Genomic DNA, 13,780 nt, shown 5'->3' with positions numbered 1-13,780 from the left:
ATGCTAGACAAAAGAAAAATTTATTAAAATTAAGTTGAAAATTAGCACTGACAGTACTGAGAAGAAAAAAAAAAAACTCACTGTATTAACATCCCTGCCTTCAATTAAGATGTGAGACTCAAGACAAATTTTTCCAGCAATTGTATTTAACAATAGTAGGGGACCAGGACTGTTACTGAATAGATAAGCTGACATTGTTCCAGACACATGAGTTTTCCAGATCTTCCTTTTAATAAAAAAAAAAACCAAAAAACCCAAAAAAACAAACCTCAAACCCCACGCCACTTCTATTTCTAATTAAAAAAAAAAAAAAAAGGATGGTGGAGAAGTCACCTTTAAAGTAAAATGGTCTCCATAAGTCCAGTCAGTTTGCCAAGTCTTAACCTTTGTTTTATTTTATTTCTTCATCTGTGGGCATTTTTAAAATTTTGTTTTTATAACACACAAAAATCAAATCAGTGATTCTTTCCTTTCAAAGTGATCAGTAACTTATCTGCTCTTGCAATTCAGCATTTGCAAGAAATCCTGCAATGCTAGTGTGAGACTACAAGTGAACTGTGTGAATGAATAAAGGGATATGGAATAACTAAGAGTAACAAACACAACTTTAACTTTTCAGTAAGACAACTGCAACTAACATTAAGTAAAATGCTTTAAAGTTATTTATTTCCAGCAATGAAGTTGTTTTCAACTAAACTGATAATGCAGTTGAGAATTTCTGATGCTGTCGGAGTACTGGATATTAAAGGACAAGAGAAAACCAACTGTCTTCCACAATAAACTCTCCATGCAAACTTGTATCAGCTCTCCAAACCAGGACTATAAGTAGCAGCTACAAGGAACACACTACAAGAAAGCCTTCTGGGTTTCACTCGTATGCACTATGCGAAGGGTACTGGTTTTCATAAACCAGTCATGAGCAGAAAACTTACAACAGAAAGAACAAAATTTCCACAACACTCTGCAGTTGTTACTGTCAATTTTTAATTCTGTCTACTGGGTCTCTCTAGCCACAGAGTGCAAAAACAGTATCAGTGTCATACAAAATACAGCTGTGCTTTTGTATACATAAATACAACGTCTCTCAGCTCCTTACTTGCTTGTAACCCAATATCACTTGTATGCAAGATTGCTCTGTCTTTTTTATGTTGCAGCCTCTTATGACCAGGACCAGTTTTGAATCCAAGCTATAGCTATTCCCAGTGAAGGGTATAACATAAAAGGTTACTAAGAAGCAATCTATCACCAAATAATTTTTCCCCTTTTTCAAGCACGAAAACTTCATACTCTTCAAATCTGACACATTAAGCCATTTTGTGCTGACAGAGTAGTATTAGATTTTCATTAAAATATATCAACACTATGCAAAAATGTTCATGGAAAAGCAAAGGGTTAAAATCCCCATGATAGTTGCTGCAAAGAAATAGTAGCAAGTATACTCACTAAGTCTCCTGCATTCAAAGTCATGATGCTTTTCCCTTTCAGACAGGGTCACTGTGTCCTGCCAATTCACGAGTTCCCAAAAATAAACCAGTTGAGTAACTAAAGATGTCAATAGATTTTCACATTGCCTCCATGCATCCAAACTGTGCAGCTTAGACAGTTACTTGTAAACAGCCAGGCATCCTACACTTAACCTAGAGCACTTTCTTAAGCAAATTCTGTCGCTTAAAATTACTCTGTTATAGCTGTCACAGAACACAAAATATTCTTCTACCTCCAAACTGAACTTCTCTCATAAATCAAGTCACTCAGAAAGAACTGTCTTCTTAAGATGCTTTTTAGCACACAGCAAAATTAAGCAGTTCTAATCATCTTCACAATAAAAAAACCCACAATACAGCAGCTGAGAAATGTAAAAAATGCCCTGAACCCATGCTCTAAGGGAGAAAGTTGATCCACCACTTTGGTTTCTTCCATCTTTACCTTTTCAATAACACTGACAAAATTATCCAACCCAGAAACAGAAAAGTATGAAATAACTCTGCATAAGGGCCTAGCTGAAATCACCCAAGTGCATAGAACCAGGGAGATAATTTTGTTCACTGACAACATGATTTAAAGCCAAGTAACCTGGCTAGGGAAACTCAATCTACTCAGCACCAAGCCTGAGTTCAAGAAGCGTTTGGACAATACTCTCAGGCACACGGTGTGATTCTTGGGGTGTCCCGTGCAGGGCCAGAAGTTGGACTCCGTGATCCTGATGGGTCCCTTCTAACTCAGCATACTCTATGATTCTAGGAATCCGTTCCACACAGAAACTGGTGACTCATTTCTAGACTACAATCCAGAAGCCTCAATTCCACATCTCAGATTTCTAGAATATGATGGGATTAAGCAGCTCACAGAGAACCAAAAATCAGCCTTTTAATTACAATGTCTGGGAAAAAGCTAGTCAAAAGGCAACCAAAGAGAATGCATATAGGCAAATATATATCTGCAGTTCAATGCAAAAAGTTGCTATTTTACCCAAGACTTAAGTGCCTCTATCTTAAGTGGCTCTGTGTGCCCACCACAGAGGGTGCCAGTAACCATTTCATAACAGCAAAGTCAGCTCCTTCTCAAACACAGTCAGTGTGAGAGGATGTGAACTCCTGTACACAGTCTGCTGACAAAACATTCACCCAGCCATGGAGATGCAAATTCAGACTCACATATCACACCTTCCCCTATCAGAGCCCCTGTCAATCAACTCACCCTCGTGAGGCAAAATCTCCACTCCCACTCACACTATGCCACTACTGTTAGGTCAAAGTAAGGTTCTGTAGCCTCTTGGTTGAAAACAATTACCTCACCATAAAACGAGGATGATAACAAGGTACAAACAGTGTAAACTGCTTTTCAGCAGCCAGCTTGCAAGAAAGGGAGAAAGATGGAAACAGGTTTTTTGTGTGTCCTATGGCACCAGAAAACACTTCCTCCCTGAATAGCATTTTTTTGCCTTCTCTTTCGAGTCTGCCCGTCTTTAGTCCTACTTATCCGATAGTTGTCTTAACAACTATGTTAAGTTTGTAGATGCAAGTGTAGGTTCATACATCAGATCCAGGAAATTCCATGACTGGAAGGCCTAATGGGTATTCTGGGTGAGGACAAAGAGCGTGACTTGTTTTAAGCTCAAGGTACCTTGTGCTGACCATTTTAGTTTCAGTATAAGCAGCTTGTTTTGTCTAAGGGTGAATAAAAGGTTCAATGGAATCATAAATCATCAGTTCCCCTTAAGGGTGGGTTGTCACAAAAAGAACAATAAAAGCACTTCAGCCTACTGAAAGAGATTAAGAGTAAGATTCTATTTAATATTTTAAAAGGCTACACAAAGCCATTGCCTTTTTGGGAAGAGTATGGATGTGACTTCTTAAACATATATTTAGAAAGCTATATATATTAGAAAGCTCCCCCTAACTTCAATTTCTAGGCCGTACTCCTGAAACAGATCACCATAAGAACTGCTGGTACAGGCCCAGTCACAGCATTGCAACATTCATTTGCAAATCAGACCCTCAAATTTATTTTTGACAAAAGGGAAACCTATAGGTCACTTAGCCTTCTAAAGGTCTAAATGTAGCCTGCACCTTTGTTACATATTATTCAAACTAAAAAGTGGTAAAATGGTAAAAACCTGCAGTAAAATCATACTGCCTCAGAATATGAAAGTAAAACTGTAGACTTATCTATACCATGTAGCCTGAGAGCAGGTGCAGTCCTTTTTACTTATGCTTATGATGTAAAGTGTAGAGGCAAATCATCTTATGCAATTTGAGTTATTCTCAAAAACCCTCTTCAGTAGATCTCTGCTCAGACTTTTGACGAGAATACAGAAAACCGGATTTTTTTGCTTTATAAGAAATTATCTTTCTGTATTTGACACCAAAGAGTTGCTGCAAATGGTAGTGCCATCTCTGCTCTTTAGCTGAGTAACGTGAATCAGTTCAAATACTGAGTTCTCTTGTTTGCTTTTTGTCATATGGTCCTTGAAGTATGCTATTTTGTAGTATATGGACTTAGCATTTACCATTTGAGATCAAAATTCAAGTATAGTTTAAATACCAATATATCTCATGAAGGAAGCATTAAAAGCTTCTAAATTTTAAGTATCTTCCTAACTTGGCATTTTTTTATTTTGTGTGTGCATGAGAATGTTTGTTTGTTGGTGGTTTGTCTTTTAAAAACAGGAAGTTTTGCCCTTCATCTAAATATCATTCTTCCATAAACATTAACTGTAACTTGACAGTACTATAATAATAGAATATTACTGATCAGGATTGGAACAGATTATTGATTTATCACCACTGGGAAAAACAAAACAAAAAACAAAAAGCCATTTCAACATGACTTTTGTCAGCACAGAAGAAGCAGCACAGGACAACACGGGTGTTTTAACATCAACTCCAAGTATCAAATACACTGTCCCTTTAACTAAATATCCTCGTATGCGTGGTCAAGCAATTGTTGGTGTTGACAAGTATTTGGGCCACTGCCCTTGGTCTCATACTTGCCTGATGATACCTCTGCAGAGGTGCCTAGTGGAGAAATCCATAAACTCGCTAAAAAGCAGCAGTGCAACCTGAAGGCCAGTAAAAGGTCTCCAGTGTTGCTCTATCACCTCTGTGTTATAGATGCCTTGCTTCTTTTATGACCAGTCTATCCAAGTTTCATCTGTCTCCTGTGCTTAACAATTTAGCAAACGTATGTTGATGTCATTCTTAGACAAACAAACAAAAACCTGCATAGGCAGGCTGGCTCATTTTAAAATGCTAGGAGAGATTACCTAAATAAGGAAACTGAATTTTCCAGTGTGCAATTTATATCAATAGTAATTATTATGAATAATAAAGAGCTCTTCCAGTTGCAGAGAAAAACTTTACAAATCAAAGCTTCAAATCTGCATTTTATTTCTTTTGCTAACAGAGCTCTCTGTATTTTAATTTCCTCTGTAAAGGTAAGGTGTAGTGGCTTTCCGTGGCTGGGTTTTGGTAGCGGGGGGGGCTTCAGGAGTGGCTTCTGTTAGAAGCTGCTAGAAGCTTCCCCTGTCTGGAGGAGCCAATGCCAGCCGGCTCCAGGACGGACTTCCTGCCGCTGGCCAAGGCCGAGCCAATCAAGAGTGAGAGTAACTCCCCTGTGATAACACATTTAAGAACAGAAGGTTGTGGCGCAGAAAGAATTCCAGCCAGGGAAGAGCAAAATGAGAGCATGTGAGCAACTCTGCAGACACCAAGGTCAGTGCAGAAGGAGGGGCAGGAGGTGCTCCAGGCACCCGAGCTGAGGCCCCTGCAGCCCGTGGTGCAGACCATGGTGGAGCAGCTGTGCCCCTGCAGCCCATGGAGGAACATCGGGGTGGAGAGACTCCCCTGCAGCCCATGGAGGAGCCCATGCTGGAGCAGGTGGATATCCGAAGGAGGCTGTGACCCCGTGGGAGGCCCAAGATAGAGCAGGGTCCTGCCAGACACCTGCAGCCCGTGGAGAGGGAAGCCCACCCTGGAGCAGGTTTTCCCAGGTAGGACTTGTGGCCCCTGTGGGGGACTCACACCGGTACAGCTCATTCGTGAAGGACTGCACCCCATGGAGGAGTGCCCCACGGGACAGCAGTTTCATGAAGAACTGTGATGGTGATAAGTAAGTGACCCCTCCCAGCTTTTATCTCAACTCATGAATCTTTTGCTATTTTTTTTCTCTCCTCTGTCCAGTTGCAGAGGGGAGTGAGAGTAGTACTGCAGCTGTAGTGAGTACCTGGGGTCCAGCCAGAGTCAACCCACTACATAAGGTAACCAGGTTTATTTCTATTGCAAATTAAAAAATCAGCTAACTTAATTCATATTTTAAATAAAAAAACATCAGCATTGATTTCAACAAAGCTTCCTGAGAGGCAGCCCCTTACTCACTCTTAACATGTGCAAAACCTAAGTATAGTATCAGCTACACCAAATTTCCTGGGTTTTTAATACCTCATTTCTTCAAATGTTCGTTCTTTACATCTCAAATTCAAAATTAAAACTAATTGTTTATAAGGACTTTCAGATTCTTCTTTTCATATTCTTAGGCAATAAAAGGGCATTTTTATTACAGATCAAATTTTTCTACAGAAAAAGTTACGGTACATTTTCTATAGAAAGAGAGCTGCAATAGCAAAATAAGTCAGCTGAGTCAGTACCATACCTGAAATATTTCACTTCACAAAATAAGAAGAGGACTAAACTGAGGAGGAGTTTATGTAATTCTCATACTTTAACTGGAAAGAAGAATACATTTTGTACTCTTAAATACATTTTGTACTCTTGAATGTATTTGGAAATAGCAACAAAGACCACTTCAATATCGAAATTAAATAAGAAAAAACTGAAGCCCATAATCAAATGCAACATTTTGCACAATTATTTCCTTGCAATCTCACCCTTTACATGCAAGAGACTTTCCAACTATTCAAGGAGGACAGCTTAGACCCTTAAGAATGCTCAACGGTACAGTAATATTTCATTAGTCATAGCTTTCATTTATAATATATTCCTTTACTTCTCCAAGTCATCTCAATATCTCTTAAAACACATCAATTTAAACAAATACCATTACAGAAAGACTACATGATTTACTCATGATACAGACTTGAAAAAATATTTACATTTTCTAGAAATTTCAAAATATAATAGCTTTCTAATAAAAAACCAAAATTTATAATCTTAATTAAATAGAATAAATATTATAATTGTTCCCTATATTTAGCATGTCTCATATAGGATAACATCTAGAGCTTGTCAGAAAAGATTCTAAGAAAATAATTCAACTCAGAGTTTTTCAAGTCTTGAAATCAAACTAAACCAGTCAGATTTCCCTGACAGTTTCACACAGATGAGTATTTGGGATCCTGAACTGTCATCTCTGGAGTCTCCTAAAGCAATCAGAAGGCCTTATGGCTGTGTCTTTCTCTCCCTCCTTTCACCAGGAATTTGGCAGTGCTGGGATTTTTTTCTCAAATGGTATAAAACCAAATTTAAAATAGGAAAATAGTTTGCTAAATTCTCCTCCGCCTAAGTGCAGCAATTTTCCACAAACACAGCAAACTCTCACAAAGTGCATGAAAGAATAATCAATACATTATGTAGGAAGAAATAAAGCCTGAAATTAGAACAGTTTTATGGCGAATAATCCAGTTGAAATCCCAGGAGTATTGTTAATGTATGGCACTTCGTTTTGCTTTACTTTTCAATGTGTTTAAAGGTGACTGTTCAGGATGGAGAATCTGAAGAGATAAGAGTATTATAAAGCTGCAAGAATAGTTGACTTGCATTACTATAAACCTCAAAACAATAATGCAATTAATGATGAATTGCCAGGAGACGTGTGCAGGAGTTCAAAAGGAGATGCTCAAGGAATCCTGAGCGTACGCAGGCGCAGCAGACAAGGCCGCACATAAGCATCCACGATTAAGCCAAGTCTGAAATCACACAACAATGTCAAGCAACCTGGGATGCACCTTTACCTATGAACTACACCGTAACAAGGCAATTTGGAGATGATTCAAACTGGAGATTATTCAACTTTGGACCTCATCATGACGCACACCACAGACAAGGTGACAAGCATTTCACAGACAAGGTGACAAGCAGTTCAGCAGGCTGACTGCCCCACAGCAGGCAGCTTCAGAGAACAACAGATTCTAGTGTATCCACACCGAAGGGAAGCAGATGATCTGGTACCTGGAAATCAACCATACAACACTGTACTACTACCAGGCTGCAAAACCAAACCAGTATTTCAAAAATCCTTTCAGTTAAATGCCTTTCATTAAAAAAAAAAAAAGACAAGAATAAACCTTCTAATCACAATTCATGCATGTTTTGGTCACTATAGCTCTAGAAACACCAAAAGCAACATTATCAAAGACAACAAATTAAGATAAACCCCAAAATTTAGCACAATATTCAAGCTTGAAATAATAGTACAAACAGTCAAAAAACGTTCTCAGGGGACCTGAGTTACAACATGAGAAATTTAATGGTGTATTAACAGAACAGTGTGTGTTAACGTATAATTATAAATATACATACACATTTAATTTGTCTTCCCAAAATAAATGACAAGAGGATAACCAATATATATTATTGCACTGTAACCTTTCCTATTAGTAGAGCTATTATGGGGAAAGCCAAGCAACTGAGAACCAATTTTCATGTGAAAAGATAATATATAGAAAATTAAAAATAAAGCATGGATATGGACTTTATTCCATTTCCTGTCTCTTTATATCTCAACACTGAACATGAATCAGTACCATATTTAGTAAAAAAGATATCAAAACTGTTTCTCAGTTTACTACTTCAGTCATTAATAGCATTTAACATATAGAATCACAGAATATGCTGAGTTCAACTGCTGGCCCTGTGCAGGACACCCTAAGACTCACACCATGTGCCTGAGAGCATTGTCCACACAATTTCTGAACTCTGTCAGGCTTGGTGCTGTGAACACATCCCTGGGGTGGCTGTTCCAGTGCCCCACCACCCCCTGGGTGAAAAACTTTTTCTTGATATCCAACTTAACCTCCCCTGACACAGTTTCATGCCATTTCCTGGAGTCCTGTCACCGGTCAGAGGAGATTGAAGAGATCACTGCGTTCTCCTCCATTTCCCCTCACAAGTTTCAATCATTACCAATATTTAAGTCAACCGATATAGAACTTTATAATTAATTTTCATTAATTAATGAAGAGTAAAAAAGAAAGCATTATTTCATGTTTTGCTGTAGGCCTTTCAAGATGCCTTTAAAAACAAACAAAAAATTAACACATATTGAACACTTTGCCGCTCCCTCCAAATCAAGTTGTTCCCAGTTTTCAACTCCTTGAACAACAACAGCTGTCAATTCAACAAGGGGCATTCATGTAATTCACTTGTACATAAAGAGAACATTAATTTTTGGGATATGTACATTTCAAAGAATATCTGCACATCTTCCATATTATATACATAGTAATGAATTATATTACTTGAATTCTGGTTATCTCTGGTTGTCCAAATATGATAAAAAGCATCAACACAGCCAGAAAAGCAAAGAATCAACTACCAAGATTATCTCTGCATCCCCATTTGAATGGTTGCTCCTAAATACCTGCATATTGGCTGCATTCAAAATGCATATATTCAAATTTTTTCCCAGCATGCCGACTACAGCTTTTACTCATAACGTTCTGTGTATTTTTCAGTCATTGGAGTTGATCAGCAGAGCACTGAGAAGGGCTACAGTTGGAGACCATTCAGAAACAGAAGTTATGCAAAGCATTGTGAGTTGCTTATTGAGCAGCCTCATGCTGCAAACACATGTCATTTGTGCACTGGGAGTTGCTGCAGCTGCCAAGGAGCTCCCATGCAGAATGCAAGTTGCTGGTATGCAGCTACAAAAATTGAAATTGTTACTTGACCAACCACCTCCTTCAGGGACCTACATAACACATGAGCATCCAAACCAAGAAATCTTTGTCAAATCACACTAAAGGGAACGTGTGATTCAAAGTACAAACAACTCCCATCTGACAGACAGCCTCTGCCACACTTCCAATTATTAGGGAAGGTCCTCAGGATGATATTTCCTTGAATTAGCAGTACATCCCTCCTATTTACAAATTGCTCAGTGACAAGTCTTCTCTTTGGTTGTGACTCATAAGCCTTGGCTTGCCCATGCCAGAACTTGCAGCTTTTTGGACATGTGTTACAAAACCTCACCACCAGAGCTCGTTTCCCTCACCTCCCCCTTTCACACAGTGAACACTCAGAGAAAAGTGGTTTATTTCTCACTTTATGTGATTTAGAATTTAACTAATTGCACTGGAGACTAGCATGCAAGTTTACTAGACTTCATTTTAGCATAAACTGTAATTTACTGCAACCATTACTAAGATTTTATACAATGCTTCAGACAAGAAAAAGATACCTGGTTTTGGTGGTGGTGATGTTTTTTTAGAAAAGGTGAAATAACAAAAATGAGTTCTTACCAACATCCTCATTCAACAATTCCATCAGTAGGTTAAAAAAAGTGTCTGCTAAATGCTTACCTAAGCTCAACAGAAAACCAGGTAAGCTTCTTGAGTAGAAACTCAAGAACTGCTAAGAATATAGGAAACATATCCACCTTTGGAAACCAGGCCACAGGCTAGGCAGACTCCCATTCTGATTCATGACAGTCAACTCTTGTCTCCTTACAGGCCTGGACACACCTCCCCACACACACACTGCTGTACCATCATCACCAAGGTGCCCATTTCCAAAGAAAGGCTGCAGGTCCTCCATCAGGGGCAACTTAAGGGATAGCTTAGCAGCACGACAGAACAGTGTCATGGAAGGGATGACAGGCTCGAAAATATCTCCTGCAGTTCTGCAGCCACCACTGACAGGTGACAGTAAGAGTGAAAATGCAAAAACATAACCAATATCTGGAATGTCTATGCAGATTCTCAAAATGCTTGTACTGTGCTACAGCTCTCACCATTTCATATTACAACTACTCCCATGCACCTCAATGGGCTAAAGGCCAGCACGGCTATGCCTCTGTTTTGCTAACATGCACACAAATGTATATATATCTATGACTAATTCCACAGGACGACTCAAGGACATGCAAGTTACCTACTCCTTAGTATACAAGCCTGAGGAATCCTGGCCTAAAACTTTCTCTCCTACCACACACGTTGTGAAAAGCAAAAGACTTAGCATAAGGAATGACTACATTGTATCAGTACCACAAATGATCCAAGGAATCTTTAAGCACTATTCCTGTTTTACTCCAGAGGTAATTTTGACGTTAAAACATCCAGTATAAGATAGATTGACAAGTCAGTCAAGACATGAAGTACAATCCCAAGAAAAATCTACAGGTAGAACACCACAGTAATGCACAGATTAACATATATGCATTTTGTATTAAAAGAAAATGCTCCAATAAAATTACAGAAGGATCACTATGAAAGCTTGACAAGTGACAGGCCTTGTCCTATAGATCATTAGCCACTTGCTAAAAAACAAACAAACAAACAAACAAACACCATCAGTACATCTGTATATTCTTCATTAACAAAGCTACATACATTTTACATGCAGTATTTCATTGACAACCTGAGGAAACTACCAATAATAAGATGATCTGCGTGTTTAGCTAAAATATATTCTAGTTGAACATCAAGTAATTTTAAAGCAGCTTTCCATATTTATAGTACTTTCCATCACAGTACTCAAAACACTTTACAAGCCTTTGTTGCACTTAAGACATCAGCAGTGATGCCTAAAGACAACATTTCTAGAAAAATGTCTCTAATATTAGAAAGGCCAATTTCTGAGTACCAGATCTGAAATGTTTCAGATCTGATATTTCCTTAATTTTAAGTATTTCCAAAACTAAGATGATAAAAATAACAGACAACCAGCACCTCTGAAAAACAAATCTTAGTGACCTTAAGTTGCACCCACAAGAACTTTGGCATAACTATGTCAGTCTTTCAAAGTCTTACCTAAACCACTTACTAGTACAGTGTCAGTGGCACACATTCCCAATGCTTCTTACTATCCCCTCAGTCAATACTGCCTGCAAGATCACTGAACGAGATGGAACTCTAGTTAAAGTTGAAGCAGCATGCTCTAAGCGTACTTCCTTTCAAGCTCTAATTTTTTGTGGCCTGACACAGAAACTCTTCTCAATGCTCTTCTCTCCATTTCCAAGCAAGCTAACTGAACTGCAGTTGCTTATTTTAACACAGGCACACAAGAAATCAGACCGGAGCAAGAATTACACTAAACCTGCAGGAGCGTTAGCAAGCCTGCTTGATTTTCACTTGCTGCATAATCACTTTAGAAACATGAACCCACAGATTCAACGAGCTTTCAGTTTCTGTCTGCTGTGATTTGAGAGACTACTCGCGGCATTTCTGCTGAGTATTTCAGGTCCGTGACTTCTATGATCAGCCTTGCTCCACTTCTCCCCACCTCCCCTTCTAATTCTCCGATGAAGTTAAAGAGGAACGTGGCAGTTCAACGCAGAATACGTTCTCTTTAGCATTTGCAATGCAAAACTAGGTTTTGTTCGGTACAGAAATCTTGCACAATAGCCTGTGTATACGTATTCGTTCCAACAATGCTGTCCTATGCAATCACTCTGTAATTACACACAGTCATAAAGCTGCTGCTGTTTGGAACTGCAGTCTCGCCCTCTAAACAACCTAATATCAGTGTCCGCATTAGGACAATTCTTTTCTCTCTTCCCCTCCCTTAACTGCTTGCTCCAGTACACATGGCCTTTACACTGCGCTCAAAACACGTAGTCGGAATGAAATCAAATTATTATAAAAAATTAAGCTGTTTTAAAGAAGATGGAAAGTAAATCTCTGTCGAGCAAACTGAATGTTTCGCTAATTCTGCAAGCTGCAACCACACAAGACTTTACAAACCAAAAATAAATCCTGCTTATGCCTGTTTAAAAAAAACCCCGTAAGTATTATATAAGACTCTCACATACGCGCGTAGGTGTATTGTTAGCTTTTAGTGCTAACTGCAACGAATCAGTCCTTTGCAGTTGCTGCCAGAAAAGAGCTGTACGCTGGCGAGCACGGGATTTTCAGAAATTATCTAACAAATTCCTCCCCATCCCCCTCCACTGCGTAAACCCCAGCAGAGCGATCCAACCCCGGCCACGCTGCTCGCTCGGCGGCGGCCGAGGCTCGGCGGCTCCCCCGCAGCGCCCAGGGCCGCCGCACACGCCGGGCTGCCCCGGCTCCGGCACGCAGCGAGCAAAGGGAACCTCCCCCCGACCCAAACCAATCCCCCAAAGTACCATCCGCAGGCAGCTCACCCGGACACGGACACATCCCGAACGCCCTGCCGCAGCCAGGCAGCCGCGCAGAAACCCCTCCGGAGCGTTCGTAACAACTCTCGGCAAGGCGGGAGGCGATGGCTCAGCAGCCGAGCACGGCCCCCCGCAGCAGGCGGGCCGGCAGTGCCGCTGCCCCGGCCCCGCGGGGCTGCGCGCCTCGGGCGCGGAGCCAGCCGCCTTCATCACCTCCACAGGTACTTCTGCTCCTCATCCTGCACCCAGCACACACACACAAAGCACGCACCACCACCCTCAAAAGAAAAGCCCCAGGAAAGTCACCCCTCTCTCCAAAATGGCAGGAAAACGGAAGCAAATCTTGCGAATTAAAAAAAAAAAAAAAAATAAAGGCGCGGAAAACAGGAGAGGGAAGAAAGAGAACGTGCTGGCTCACCTGCGCAGCGAGGCACGGCGGGCGCCGCGAGGGACGCGGGGCGCCTGTTCGGAAAGGGGGGCGGGGGCGCAGAAGGAGGGGAAAAAAACCCAAACTTTGTTTCTTTCTCTCCGGGACTCAGGGAAAGCGTCACTTCCTAGTGCGGTAAGCGGGGAGGCTCCCGGGCCCGGGCTCCTCAACTCCTCCTCCTCCCGCCCTCCTCCTCCTCCCCCCGGGCGAAGCTCCCGGCGGGCTCTCGGCGCCTCTGCCCGGCACCGGCCTGGGCCCCCTGCCCTTATGCACACATCTCGGCTTGACCTTCTGCGCTCGGCTGTGGCTGCTGGCAGGGAAGGAGGGGAAAACCCCAACGAGTGAGGGGCGGGCAGAGAGTTTGCAGCACTGATTTGGAAGCCAAGCCCTGCAAAATACTGCCGTGTCCAACACCTGGCGGAACGCACCGCTCTGATGCCGCGAGTTCAGTGCCGGCCTCCCCAGCAAAGTTAGGCTTCATGGCTTTTCTGTCTAAAGAAAAACAAGCTAGCACCTTTCGTTTTTAAGGAATCACTTGTA

General features: G+C 40.9%; 1 protein-coding gene and 1 long non-coding RNA gene across 3 annotated transcripts in view; one reads left to right on the top strand and one right to left on the bottom strand.

Moving 5' to 3' along the window:
- The window catches only part of MIDEAS (mitotic deacetylase associated SANT domain protein), a 59,043-nt gene extending 45,691 nt beyond the window's left edge, over positions 1-13,352 (bottom strand). The window contains exon 1 of one of the 2 annotated variants that reach the window (XM_032691421.1): positions 13,232-13,352. The gene's annotated coding sequence lies outside the window, so the exon portion shown is untranslated. Of the gene's footprint in view, positions 1-12,819; positions 12,916-13,231 lie in introns of those variants that run through there. The other variant, XM_032691422.1, reaches the window with a different exon arrangement.
- On the top strand, positions 5,444-8,212 carry LOC116788525. Its single transcript, XR_004357665.1, has 3 exons — positions 5,444-5,491; positions 5,682-5,758; positions 6,932-8,212. It is a non-coding gene; the product is annotated as an uncharacterized LOC116788525 (long non-coding RNA).
- Positions 13,353-13,780: the final 428 nt, after the last annotated feature.

This window comes from Chiroxiphia lanceolata, chromosome 6, assembly GCF_009829145.1.
Source record: "Chiroxiphia lanceolata isolate bChiLan1 chromosome 6, bChiLan1.pri, whole genome shotgun sequence".
Classification (NCBI taxonomy): domain Eukaryota; kingdom Metazoa; phylum Chordata; class Aves; order Passeriformes; family Pipridae; genus Chiroxiphia; species Chiroxiphia lanceolata.
Note: the sequence above shows the minus strand (reverse complement) of the source record. Positions and strands in the feature narration are given on the sequence as shown.